We start from the raw sequence: 13,714 nt of genomic DNA on the forward strand, positions 1-13,714 counted from the left end.
AGAAACACTTTCACTTAAACGGTAAGCTAATTTCAAGTATCAATTAGCTTACTATCAATTATCAACTATCCAAACTGGCAGATTAACGAACAAGGTAGAAACCTTCAAATATACAGATAATGATACATAAATGAGCGCTATCACCTCTGCACTCTCGTACAATAAAAGAAACTCACATAAACTCGCATCCACATTAGGGGTACTTCAAAGCCCTCTTAAGCATACTCATCAATGCAAAGCACTTCAGAAAACCTGGGTCAGGCGAAATAAGAACCCAGGTGAAACTAGACCTGTAGGTCGTTAAACCTGAACTGTCACAGCTGCACTGTAACTCCACTTCCAAAGACAGAAAGACATTCACCTAAACAATAGGTTAAATTCATGTATCTCCTACCCATTCTGGCAGTTGACGAACAAGGTAGAATCCTTTAAATATACAGATACTAAAATGTGAGCTCTCACCGCTACATTCTAGTTCCAATGAAAGAAACTCACATAAACTCACATCCACCTTAGGTGTACTTCAAGGCCCTCATTACTCATCAGGCAAAGGACTTCAGGAAACCCGTGTCAAAAGAAATAGGAACACACCTGAAACTAGAGCTGTAATGGTCGTTAAATTGAACTGGCATTGCTACACTTAAACTCCACTTCCAATGACAGAAACAAATTTACCTAAACGGTAGGCTAATTTCAAGTATTTCCTACTAAAACTGGAAGATTCAAGACCATTGTAGAAACCTTCAAAAATGCAGAGATAATAACTAAATGAGAGCTCTCGCCACTACTCTCTACTTCCAATGAAAGAAACAAAAAAAGACGCATCCACTTTAGGGTTTCTTCAGGGCCCTCTTAAAATTACTCAACAATGCAAAGGGCTTCAGAAAACCCGCGTCAAAATAAAGAGGAATACACCCAAATCTAGAGCTCTAACATTCTTTATAAATGAACTATCATAGCTATGTTTTAACTGCATTTTCAATGACAGAAACACGTTCACCTATACGGTAGCCTAATTTCAAGTATATTCTACCCATACTGGCAGATTATCGAACTAGATAGAAACCTTCAAATATACATATACATACATGTGAGCTCTCCCTTCTACACCCTATTTCCAATGAAGGAAACTCACATAAACTCACGTCCAATTTAGGGGCACATCAAGGCATTCTTAACCATACTCATCAATACAAAGGGCTTCAGGAAGCTAGGGACATAAGAAGTAGTAACAGAACTGAATCTAGAGCTGTAACGGACATTAAAATTAAACAGTCACAGCTGCATTGTAACTGCACTTCCAATGAGGAAAACATTCACCTAAACCATAGCCTAATTTCACGTATCTCCTATCCATACTTGCAGTGACAAACAAGGTAGAAAACTTCAAATATACAAATAATGATACTAAAATGTGAGATCTCACCACTTTGCTGTAGTTCAAATGAAAGAAACTCACAAAAACTCATGTCCAGCATAGGAGTACTTAAAGGCCATCTTTACTTTACTCATCATTGCACAGGACTTTGGAAACCCAGAGAGACAAAATAGGAACACACCTGAAACTAGAGCTGTAAAAGTCGTTAAAAATGAACTGTCACAGCTAAACTGAAACTCCACTGCCAATGACAGAACCACATTTCACCTACACAAAAAACTAATTACAAGTATCTAGTATTCATTGTGGAATGTACACAACAAGGTAGAAACATTCAAATGCACAGACAATGGTAATTAAATTTGAACTTTCATTGCTATACTCTAGTACCAATGAAACACATACATTAGTATCCAATTTAGGGGTACTTCAATCTTACTCATCAGTGCAAAGGGCTTCAGGAAACAAGGAGCATACTAAATAAGAATAAACTTGAAACTAGAGTTGTAACGGTCTTTAATATTGAACTGTGACAGCTACACATCAACTCCACTTCCAATGACAGAAACACATTCACCTAAATGGTAGTCTAATTTGAAGTATTCCCACACATACTGAGCGATCATGAACAAGGTAGAAACTTTCAAATATGCCGATAAAGGAAGTTAAATGAGAGCTATCAATGCAACACTATTTACAATAAGAGAAAGCCAATAAACTCAAATCAACTATAGGGGTACTTCAAGGTCCTCTTATCAAAACTCCTCAATGCAAGAGATTCAGGAAACCCAAATCAGACGAAATAGGAAGTAAACCTGAAACTAGAGCTGTAAAGGTCCATAAAATTGAACAGTTCCCAGCTACTCTGTAACTACACATCGAAGGATAGAAACACATTCTTCTAAACGGTAGACTAATTTCAAGTATCTCCTACACATATTGCAGATTCACGAAAAAGGTAGAAACCTTTCAATATACAGATATGTTCATTGACAGTTTTCGTGAAGTTAGGATAGGCTAGGTTAGTTGAGTATTAACATATAGTAACTAAGATGATCAGGGAGTATTTCGGAGGAATGGGTTCAATCGATTGTGGCCAAAGGACAATGGATGGAATGGTAAGGAAAGTATCTGCGGCCGCTAGTCCGCCGCTCCGGAAAGAGGCCACGCTCACGTTGAGGCCACGCCCCCTAACGAGAGGACGCGCCCCTAACGTGTTCAGACACGGGAGGGCGGGCTCAGGCGCGGTGGGCGAATGACTGAGACCTGCCTGGCAGGGCTGGGGTGCTCCGAGCTGTCCCGCTGCCCCGGGTGGGCACGGGACGCGGGGGTCGCTTTTCCGGGTGGCACAGGGTCTCCAAGGGGAAGAGCCAATATACCTGTCGGACACGGGAGGGCGGGCTCAGGCGCGATGGGCGAATGACTGAGACCTGCCCGGCGGGGCTGGGGTGCTCTGAGCTGTCACGCTGCCGCGGCGGGCACGGGACGCGGGGGGCGCTTTTCCAGGTGGCACAGTCAATATACAGATAAAGATATTTAAATACGAGCTCTCACTGCTATACTATATTTCCAATAATAAAACTAACATACACTCACCTACAATTTAGGTGTTATGTCAAGGACCTCTTAACCATACTCATCAATGCAAAGAGCCTCAGGAAAACTTGCTCAGACGAAATAGGAACACAACTGAAAGTTGAGATGTAACACTCCTGAAAACTGAACTTTCACAGACATACTGTATCTCCACTAAAGAATCAGAAGCAAATTCACGTAAAGGGTAGCCAAATTAAAGGTATCTCCACCCCATACTGGCAGATTCATGAAGCAGAAGGAATCCTTCAAATATATAGGGCTATCACTGCTACACTCTACTTACAGTGAAAGAGACTAACAGAAAAACACGTGCACTATAGGAGTAGGCCTCATAAGTTTACTCATATTGAAAAGGACATCAGGAAAACCGGGTCTGACGAAATAGGAACTCACCAGAAACTAGATCTGTAATGTCCCTTGTTTTTGAACCGTCAGAGCTACACTGTAAATCCACGTCCAATAACAGACACAAATTCACCTAAACGGTATCCTAATCTCAAGTTCCTCCTGAGCATACCAGTAATCACGAACAAGCTGGAAACCTTCAAATATACCCACAAATGAAGATAAATGAGAGCTGTCACTGCGACACTCGAGCTCCAATGATTAAAACATAAACTTACATCAAATTTGCTCCAATGATTAAAACATAAACTTACATCAAACTTAGGAGTACTACGAGGCTATCTTAAACTTACTCATCTGATCAAAGCGTTTCAAGAAACCCGGGTTGGACAAAATAAGACCATGGCTGAAACTAGAGCTCTAACGGTCATTCAAATTAAATAGTCACAGATACACTGAAACCTCACTGCCAATGACAGAAAAACATTCCCCTCAATGATAGAGCAATTTCAAGTATCTCTTACCAATACAGGAAGATCAAGACCAATGTACAAACTTTCAATATACTGATAAAGGAAGTTAATGAGAGATGTTACTACGACACTCTAGTTCCAATGACAGAAAGTGACATAAACTAACATCCACTGAAGGGGTACATAAAGGCCTTCTGAACAGTACTCCTCAATGCAAAGGGCTTCAGGAAACTTGGATCAGATGAAACAGGAACTGCCCAGAAACTAGAACTTTAACGGTCCATAAAATTTAACTGTCACAACTACACTGAAACTCCAAGTCTAATGAAAGAAACACATTCACCTAAACAGTAGCCAAATTTTAAGTATCTCCAAACCATACAGGAAGATTCACGAATGAAATAGAACTTCCCAACTATACAGATACTGTTACTTCAATGTGAGCTCTCACTGCTACACTCTAGCTCCTATAAATAAACTCACATAAACTCACTTCTACTTTAGCAGTACGTCAAGACCCTCTTAACCTTCCCTGTTTTTGAACCTTCACAGCTACACTGCAAATCCACATCCAATGACAGACACACATTGACATAAACTGTAGCTTCATCTCAAGTATCTCCCGCCCATACCTGCTAATCACAAACAACGTGGAAACATCCAAATATACCGAAAAATAAAGGTAAATTAGAGCTGTCACTGTGATACTCTAGCTCCAAAGCTTAAAACATAAACTCACATACAATTTAGGGGTAGTAAGAGGCCATCTTAAATTTACTCATCTAATCAAAGGGTGTCAAAAAACCCGAGTCGGATGAAATAGGACCATGGCTGAAACGAGAGCAGTAATGGTCATTAAAAAAAAACTGTCACATCTAGACTGAAACTCTACTGCCAATGACAGAAACACATTCCATTCAACGGTAGAGCAACTTCAAAAATCTCTTACCCTTACAGGGAGATCAGGACCAATGAACATATATCAAATATACTAGTAAAGGAAGTTCAATGAGAACTGTTACAGGGACACTCTAGCGCCAATGAAAGAAAGTGACATGACCTAACATCCACTAAATGGGTGGATGTTCACGGCCTTCTGAACAGGCCTCAAGAGGCCTCAAGCTCTCAATGCAAAGGGCTAAAGAAAACCCGGATCAGACGAAATAGGAACTCACCTGAAACTAGAGATGTAACGGTCCATAAAATTGAACTGTCTCGACTACACTGAAACTCCAAGAACAATGACAGAAAGACATTCACCAAAATGGTAGCCAAATTTCAAGTATCTCCTAATCATACAGAAAGATTCACAAATAAAATGGAACTCTCCAACTATAAAGATACTGAAACTTCAATGTGAGCTCTCAATGCTACACTCTAGTTGCCATCAAGAAACTCACATAAAAACATGTGTACTGTAGCAGTACGTCAAGGCCCTCTTAACCATTCTCATCAACGCAAAGAGCCTTGGGAAACCCACCTCAGACGAAATAGAAACACACCAGAAACTAGAGCTGTAATGCAATTTGTTTTTCAACCGTCACAGCTACACTGCAAACCCACGTCCAATGACAGACATTCATTGAGCTAAATGGTAGCCCCATCTCAAGTCTCTCCCGCCCATACCTGCTAATCAGGAAAATGGTCGAAACCTTCAAACTAAACGAAAACATGAAGTTAAATGTGAGCTGACACAGCGACACTCGAGCTCCAAAGCTTAAAACATAAACTAACGTCCATCTTAGGGGTTCTACAAGGCCATCTTAAACTTACGCATCTAATCAAAGGGTTTCAAGAAACCCGGTTCGAACGAAACAGAACCATGGCTTGAACTAGAGCAGTAACGACCAACAAAAATAAACTGTCATATCTACACTGATACTCCACTGCCAACGACAGAAACACATTACCCCAAACCGTAGAGCAATTTCCAGTATCTTTTCCCCATACAGGCAGATCACTACCAAAGTACAAACTTTAATATATACTGGTAAAAGAAGTTTAATGAGAGCTGGTACTGCGACTGGTAGCTGGTAGTGCCAATGAAAGAATGTGATACAACCTAACAGCCACTGAACAAATGAATTTTCAACACCTTCTAAATAGTACTTCTCAATTCAAAGGGCGTGAGGTAACACGGATCAGATGGAATAGGAACTCAACTGAAGATAGAATTGTAGCGGTCCCTAAAATTGAACTATCAGAACTACACTGAAACTTCAAGACTAATGACATAAATGCATTCACCTAGACAGTAGCCTAATTTCAAGTCTTTCCTAACCTTACAGGAAGATTCACAAATAAAATGGAAGTCTCCAACTATACAGATACTGACACTTCAAAATGAGCTCTCACTGCTACACTCGAGTTCCCCTCAACAAACTCACACCAACTCACGTCTTCTTTTGCCGTCATACGTCAAGGCCCTCTTAACCAAGCTCATCCACGCAAAGAGACTCAAGAAACACAGCTCAGAAGAAAGAGGAGCACACTGGAAAGTAGAAGTGGAAAGCTCGTGAAAAATGAACTTTCACAGACACACTGTATCTCCACTTCCTGAATCCGAATCAAATTCACCAAAGGGTAGCCTACCTGAAAGTATCTCATCTCCATACTGGCAGATTCAAGAAGCAGAAGGAATCCTTCAAATATATGGGGCTCTCCGTGCTACACTAGTTACAATGAGAGAGACTCACACAAACTCTTGTCCGATATAGGAGTATTTCAAGTCCGTCTTAAGTGTACTCATATTTGCAAAGCACTGGAGGAAACCCGTGTCAGGACGAAATAGGAACTCACTGACACTAGAGCTGTAAGGTTTCTTGTTTTTCAGACGTCACAGCTACACTGCAAACCCACGTCCAGTGACATACACTCATTGACCTAAAAGGAAGCCTAATCTCAGGTACCTCCTGCGCATACGTCGAATCACGACCATGGTGGAATACTTCCAGTTCACCGAAAAAATGAAGTACAATGTAAGCTGTCACTGCGACACTCGAGCTCCAATGCTTCCAACATAAACTCACATGAAATATAGGTGTACCACGAGGCCATCTTAAACTTACTAATCGCATCACAAGGGTTTCAAAAAATCCGGTTCGGACGAAATAGAACCATGGCTGATACTACAGCCGAGAGGTTTTTTAAATAGAAACTCACATCTACGCTGAAACTCCACTGCCAAAAATAAAAACACATTCCCCCCAATGGTAGAGCCATTTCCCGTGTCTCTTCACCACCAAAGTAAAAAACTTTCTAATATACTGGTAAAGGAAGTTCAATGAGTGCTGTTACCGCGACACTCTAGTGCCGATGAAGGAATGTGATGCAATGTAACATCCACTGACCGGATGAATGTTCAAGGCCCTCTGAACAGTACTCCTCAATGCAAAGGGCTTCAGGAAACCCGGAGCAGACGAACTAGGAACTCACCTGAAACAAGAGTTGTATTGGTTTCTAGAACACAAGTGTCAGAACTCGCCCTCGGCCCAGATAAACCCGGAGCCGCTGAGCGCGAATCGGACCCTCTGCGCCTAAAGACTTTGATTCCAAAGATGTAACACATTCAGGCATCCAGCGCAGCATCCGAGAGCGATGCACTGGGACACCAAACTGGGCTACAACTCGGTGCTGCCGGGGGTGGATTTTTTTTTCCTCCCCACCCTGTCTTCCTGCACGGAAAGCTGCGGGCTGGCGGCACCCATGTGGCAGGCGCCATCTTCTGTGACTCCAGACCCACAGGTATTCGGATTTTACTTTGGGGGCTCCCAGGAACTCATGGGAAGGGGGCATAACCGGCACGCCCTCGGCCCAGATAAACCCGGAGCCGCTGAGCGCGAATCGGACCCTATGCGCCTAAAGAGTTTGAATTGAGAGACTTCTTACAGCAATGCACTGGGACTGTGAGCTGGGCTATGTAATTTCTGGCAGAATTTTCCCTGGACTTTATACAGAAATCCAAAACCGCGCGGACGCAGACTTAACATTTATAATTGTCAGCAATGTGAATCGGTTCCATTTGAACAGGTCTAACTTGGGGGGGAAACTCCAAATAATAACAGTAAGTTTTTGTTGAAAATATTGAAGGTTTTTAATGTAGCAGCCACCTCTGGACTGTGAACTAAGCAAAAGCCCCACGCTGGCCGACGCGGCGTGGCGTACACCATACTATGAGGCGCAAGAAGGAGGATGAGGGGGAAAAAGAAAAAAAAAAGGGAAAAGGAAAAAGAAAAAAAAAAGAGAGAGAGAGAGTTATGTCAACTATAGTGAGTTTTGTGTTGAATTATGGAATGTAATCAAGGTAAAGAAAAAATGAAGTGAAATTCATTAGTTATACAGTAGGGGGTAGGGGGTGGGGGCGGGGGGTATACTGGGGTTTCTGGTGGTGGAATATGGGCACTGGTGAAGGGATGGGTGTTTGAATATTGTATAACTGACATATAAACCTGAGAACTTTGTAACTTTCCACATGGTGATTTAATAAAAATTAAAAAAAAAAAGTGTCAGAACTGCAGTGAAACTCCAACTCCAATGACAGAAACACATTCACCAAGACAGTAGCCTTATTTCAAGTGTCCTGTAACCATACACGAACATTCACGAATAAACTGGATGTCTCCAACTATACAGATACTGACACTTCAATAGGAGCTCTCACTGCTACACTCGAGTTCCCCTCAACAAACTCACATCAACTCACGTCTACATTTGCCGTCATACGTCAAGGCCCTCTTAACCAAGCTCATCCACGCAAAGAGACTCAGAAAACACAGCTCAGATGAAAGAGGAGCACACTGGAAAGTAGAGGTGGAAAGCTCGTGAAAACTGAACTTTCACAGACACACTGTATCTCCACTTCCTGAATCCGAATCAAATTCACCAAAGGGTAGCCTACCTGAAAGTATCTCATCCCCATCCTGGCAGAATAAGGATGCAGAAGGAATCCTTTACATCTATGGGGCTCTCAGTGCTACACTAATTACAATGAAAGAGACTCACACAAACTCTCGTCCGATATAGGGGTATTTCAAGTCCGTCTTAAGTGTACTCATATTTGCAAAGCACTGGAGGAAACCCGTGTCAGGACGAAATAGGAACTCACCTGAAACTAGAGCTGTAAGGTTTCTTGTTTTTCAGACGTCACAGCTACACTGCAAACCCACCTCCAATGACACTCATTGACCTAAAAGGAAACCTAATCTTAAGTACCTCCCGCGCATACGTCAAATCACGACCATGGTAGAATCCTTCCAGTTCACCGAAAAGATGAAGTTCAATGTGAGCTGTCACTGCAACACTCGAGCTCCAATGCTTCCAACATAAACTCACATGAAATATAGGGGTACCAACAGGCCATTTTTCACTTTTTTTTTTTTTTTTTGCTTTTTGGGTCACACCTGGCAATGCACAGGGGTTACTCCTGGCTCTGCACTCAGGAATTACCCCTGGCGGTGCTCAGGGGACCATATGGGATGCTGGGAATCGAACCCGGGTCGGTCGCGTGCAAGGCAAACGCCCTACCCGCTGTGCTATTGCTCCAGCCCCCATCATCTTTCACTTTCTCATCGCATCACAACACTTTCAAGAAATCCGGATCAGAGAAAATAGAACCATGAGTTAGGGTTAGGTTTAGGGTTAGGGCTAGGGTTAGGGTTGGGTTAGGGTTAGGGCTAGGGTTAGGGTTAGGATTAGGGTTAGGGGTTAGGGTTAGGGTTAGGTACTGAAAACGCCCTTAAACGAGCACATCAAGATGAGGGCGTTTGGAAACCGTGTGCAGACGAGTATTGAACACTGTTAACTGTACACCTCAATGCTAAGGGCTACAGGAAATGCGGGTCAGAAGAAATGAGTACACACCCAAAAGGAGAGCTCTTACCATGGGTTAAAATTGAACTGTCACTGCTGCACTTTTACCTACACACCTAATGACAGAAACACATTCACCTAAACAGTAGCCTCATTTCAGTAACTCCTTCCCACACTGGAAGATTCATCAATAGCCAGGATCATTCAAATATACGGACACTAATACATACACATGTAATCACTGCTAAACACTAATTCTAATGGAACACACACAAACTGACATCCACACTAGGAGAACTGAAAATGCCCTTAAACAAGCACCTCAAGACGAGGGCGTTTGGAAACCGTGTGTAGACGAGTATTGAACACACCTCAAATTAGTGCAGTAAAGGAAGAAAAAGTGTTACCGTCAAAGCTAAACTGAAACTCCACTGACAATGAGAGAAACGCATTCCCCTAAATGGTAAATTCCTTTCAAGGATCTCTTACACATACAGGCAGATCAGGACCAATGTACAAACTTTCAGATATACCTAGAACAAAAGATAAATTAGAGCTATTCGTGTGACACTTTAGTTCAAATAAAAGGTGCATTTTCTCATATCCACTGAAGAGGTACTACAAGGCCTTCTTAAGAGCGTCCTCAATGCAACGGGATTCAGCAAACACGAGAAACACAAAATTGGAACGCAACTGAAACTAGAGCTGGAACGATGCATGAACTTGAACAGTCACAACTATGCTGTAACTCCAGAAAGAACAATGCCAGAAACTCATTCTCCTAAATGGTAGCCTAATTTCAAGTATCTCCTGTATATACAGAAGATTTCACAAATACAATAGATCTTTTCAACTATACAGATACATTTACTTCCGTGTGAGCTCTCACTGCTACACTCCTGTTCCCATGAGGGAAGCTCACATACAATGACATCCACTTTAGCTGAAAACGCTGTTAACCATACACGTCAATGCTAAGGGCTACAGGAAACGAGGGTCAGAAGAAATGAGTACACACCTGTTGGTATACAACATCCCATAACCTCAGGCCTAGCTAGGCCTGGATGTAAACGGTTTATGTTTTGGTTACTGTAATTTTAAATGGCAGTTACTGTTTCCGTTGGTTGATTTGCATATTGAACTATGTAGTTGAATATGATTGGTTTGTATGTTAATTTAATAAATAAAAGGAGGTTGAACAGGCTGCACTCGGGCAGGCCATAACACAAAACCTCCGAAGGCAGTCCTGTGATCCTCCCCAAAAATATATATTTCTTCTCCTAGTAAAGTGCCTCTGCCTCTCCGGTAAAATTGCAATATTGTTGCAACATATGGCGCCCAACGAGGAGGCTCGAAGATAAAGGCTCCTACAGAAGAAACAGAAAAAGGGGAGAGATAAAGAAAGGGAATTAAGAAAGATAGAATGGATAGAAGAAAAAGGGAATAAAGAAATAGAGATAGAAAGGAAGGAAAGAAGAAAAAGATAAAGGGAATAAAGAGATATAAAAGAAGAAATATTGAGAGAAAGAAAGGAAGGAAAGAAGAAAAAGGGAATAAAGAAATACAGATAGAAAGGAAAGAAAAAGATAAAGGGAATAAAGAGACATAAAAGAAGAAATATAGAGAGAAAGAAAGGAAGGAAAGAAGAAAATGGGAATATAGAAATAGAGATAGAAAGGAAGGAAAGAAGAAAAAAGATAAAGGGAATAAAGAGATATAAAAGAAATATAGAGAGAAAGAAGAGAAGGAAAGAAGAAAAGGGGAATGAAGAAATAGAAAGGAAGGAAAGAAGAAAAAGATAAAGGGAATAAAGAGATAGAAAGAAGAAACAGATAAGGAAGAAGTAAAAGAGAAAGGAAGGGAGAAAGAAGAAATATAGATAAGACGGGAAAAGAAGAAAAGGAGAAAGAAAGGGAGAAAGAAAGATAGGCAGGAAGAAAGAAAGGGAAAAGAAGAAAAGGAGAAAGGGAGAAAAGAAATAAAGAATAAATAAAGGAAGAAAAAGAAAAAGGGGCAATGGGCAATTCTGTAACTTCTCAGCAGGATGCCTCTGTTGACACTTTGAACTCTCTAACAGAAGCAGCTGATCTGCCCTTAAAGAAACAGATAGGGGCCGGAGCGATAGCACAGCGGGTAGGGCGTTTGCCTTGCACGCGGCCGACCCGGGTTCGATCCCTGGCATCCCATATGGTCCCCCAAGCACTGCCAGGAGTAATTCCTGAGTGCAAAGCCAGGAGTAACCCCTGAGCATCGCTGGGTGTGACCCAAAAAGCAAAAAAAAAAAAAAAAAAAGAAACAGATAAATGGGACCCTCTGCGCCTAAAGACTTTGATTCCAGAGATCTAACACATTCGGGCATCCAGCGCAGCATCTAATAGCAATGCACTGGGACTGAGAACTGGGCTACAACTCTGTGCTGCCTGGGGGTGGATTTTTTCCTCCCCACCGTGTCTTCCTGCATGGAAAACGGTGGCTTGGCGGCACCCACATGGCAGGCGCCATCTTCTAAGACTCCAAACCCAGAGGTATTCGATTTTTACACTTGGGGCTCCCAGGGACTCAAGGGAAGGGGGCGTAACTGGCATGCCCTCGGCCCAGATAAATCCGGAGCCACTGAGCGTGAAGCGGACCCTCTGCGCCTAAAAACTTTGATTCCAGATTTCTTACAGCAATGCACTGGACTGTGAGCTGGGCTATGCAATTTCTGGAAGAATTTTCCCTGGACTTTATACAGAAATCCAAAACCGCGAGGACGTGGCATTTTTATTTTATTGCTGACATCTATAATTGTCAGTAATGTGAAACGGTTCCTTTTGAACAGGTCTGACTTGGGGGGGAAACTCCAAATAATAACAGTAAGTTTTTGTTGAAATATTGAAGGTTATTAATGTAGCAGCCACCTCTCTGGACGTGAACTAAGCAAAAGCCCCACGTTGGCTGACGCGGCGTGGCGTACACTATACTATGAGGCGCGGGAAGGGGGATGAGGGGGAGGAAAAAAAAGGGAAAAAGGAAAAAAAAAAGAGTTATGTACTGGTAGCAGTGGGGCTACATATCTCATCATTTCCAGCAATGGAAAACTAATTATTAAATGCTTCCTTGGTAGTAGGTCTGTCTCTCTTGGGTGGAAACTCCCAACAACTATAATGAGTTTTGTGTTGAATTATGGAATGTAATCAAGGTAAAGAGAAAATGGAGTGAAATTCATTAGTTATACAGTAGGGGGTAGGGGGTGGGGGCAGGGGGTATACTGGGGTTTTTGGTGGTGGAATATGGGCACTGGTGAAGGGATGGGTGTTTGAATATTGTATAACTGAGACATAAACCTGAGAACTTTGTAACTTTCCACATGGTGATTTAATAAAAAGTTAAAAAAAATAAAAAAATTTTAAAAATTAAAAAAAAGAAAAAGAAACAGATAATAAGATGCCTCCTTGAGAGGATAAAAAAGTATTGTCATTGGCTTAAGCCAAAAAAATATAGAACAATTCAATCTATATTTAGAGGCAAACAAAATAGGGAGAGAACTGTGTTATGTACAGAAAAATGGAGATTTGATCCCAGCAAAGGAATGGAGGGCGTACAATTGCATTACTGGCACCCTGAATTTTTCACAGTTTGACTTTGAGTATGAGGAACCTTCTCTCTCTTCTCATATGGCTCTCTCTACTAATTCATCAGCTCTTTCGTCTTCTCATACTACTCCTTCCACTAATTCATCAAATTCTAAGGCAACTTACAGGGAAACTCCTGTGTTAGAGGAGAAAAGTGGGAAAGAATCTTTGATAGCATCTGTTGTATCTGGTGAATCATATCAAATTGATGATTCACCTGCCCAGTCTGAGTCTGACAGAGTCAAGTCAGACACAGAAAATTCTGTTTTAAAAGAGGATGTAAACTCCCAAGAGTTCAAAAAAGTTAATGAAAAATTAGATAAATTAATTAGACAAATGAAGTACCTTGAGATGCACCACCCTTCTGAAAGAAGAATAATGCCTGCTGTACAGGGTATCACTGATCCTGATTCATTGGCAGTTCCTTCCCCTCAATTATATAAGAATAGGGAAGAGAAATCTCTGTGTCGCCATTTTAATTTTACTCGTGAGTTGCATTC

This window comes from Sorex araneus, chromosome 5 (genome assembly GCF_027595985.1).
Source record: "Sorex araneus isolate mSorAra2 chromosome 5, mSorAra2.pri, whole genome shotgun sequence".
Taxonomy (NCBI): Eukaryota; Metazoa; Chordata; class Mammalia; order Eulipotyphla; family Soricidae; genus Sorex; species Sorex araneus.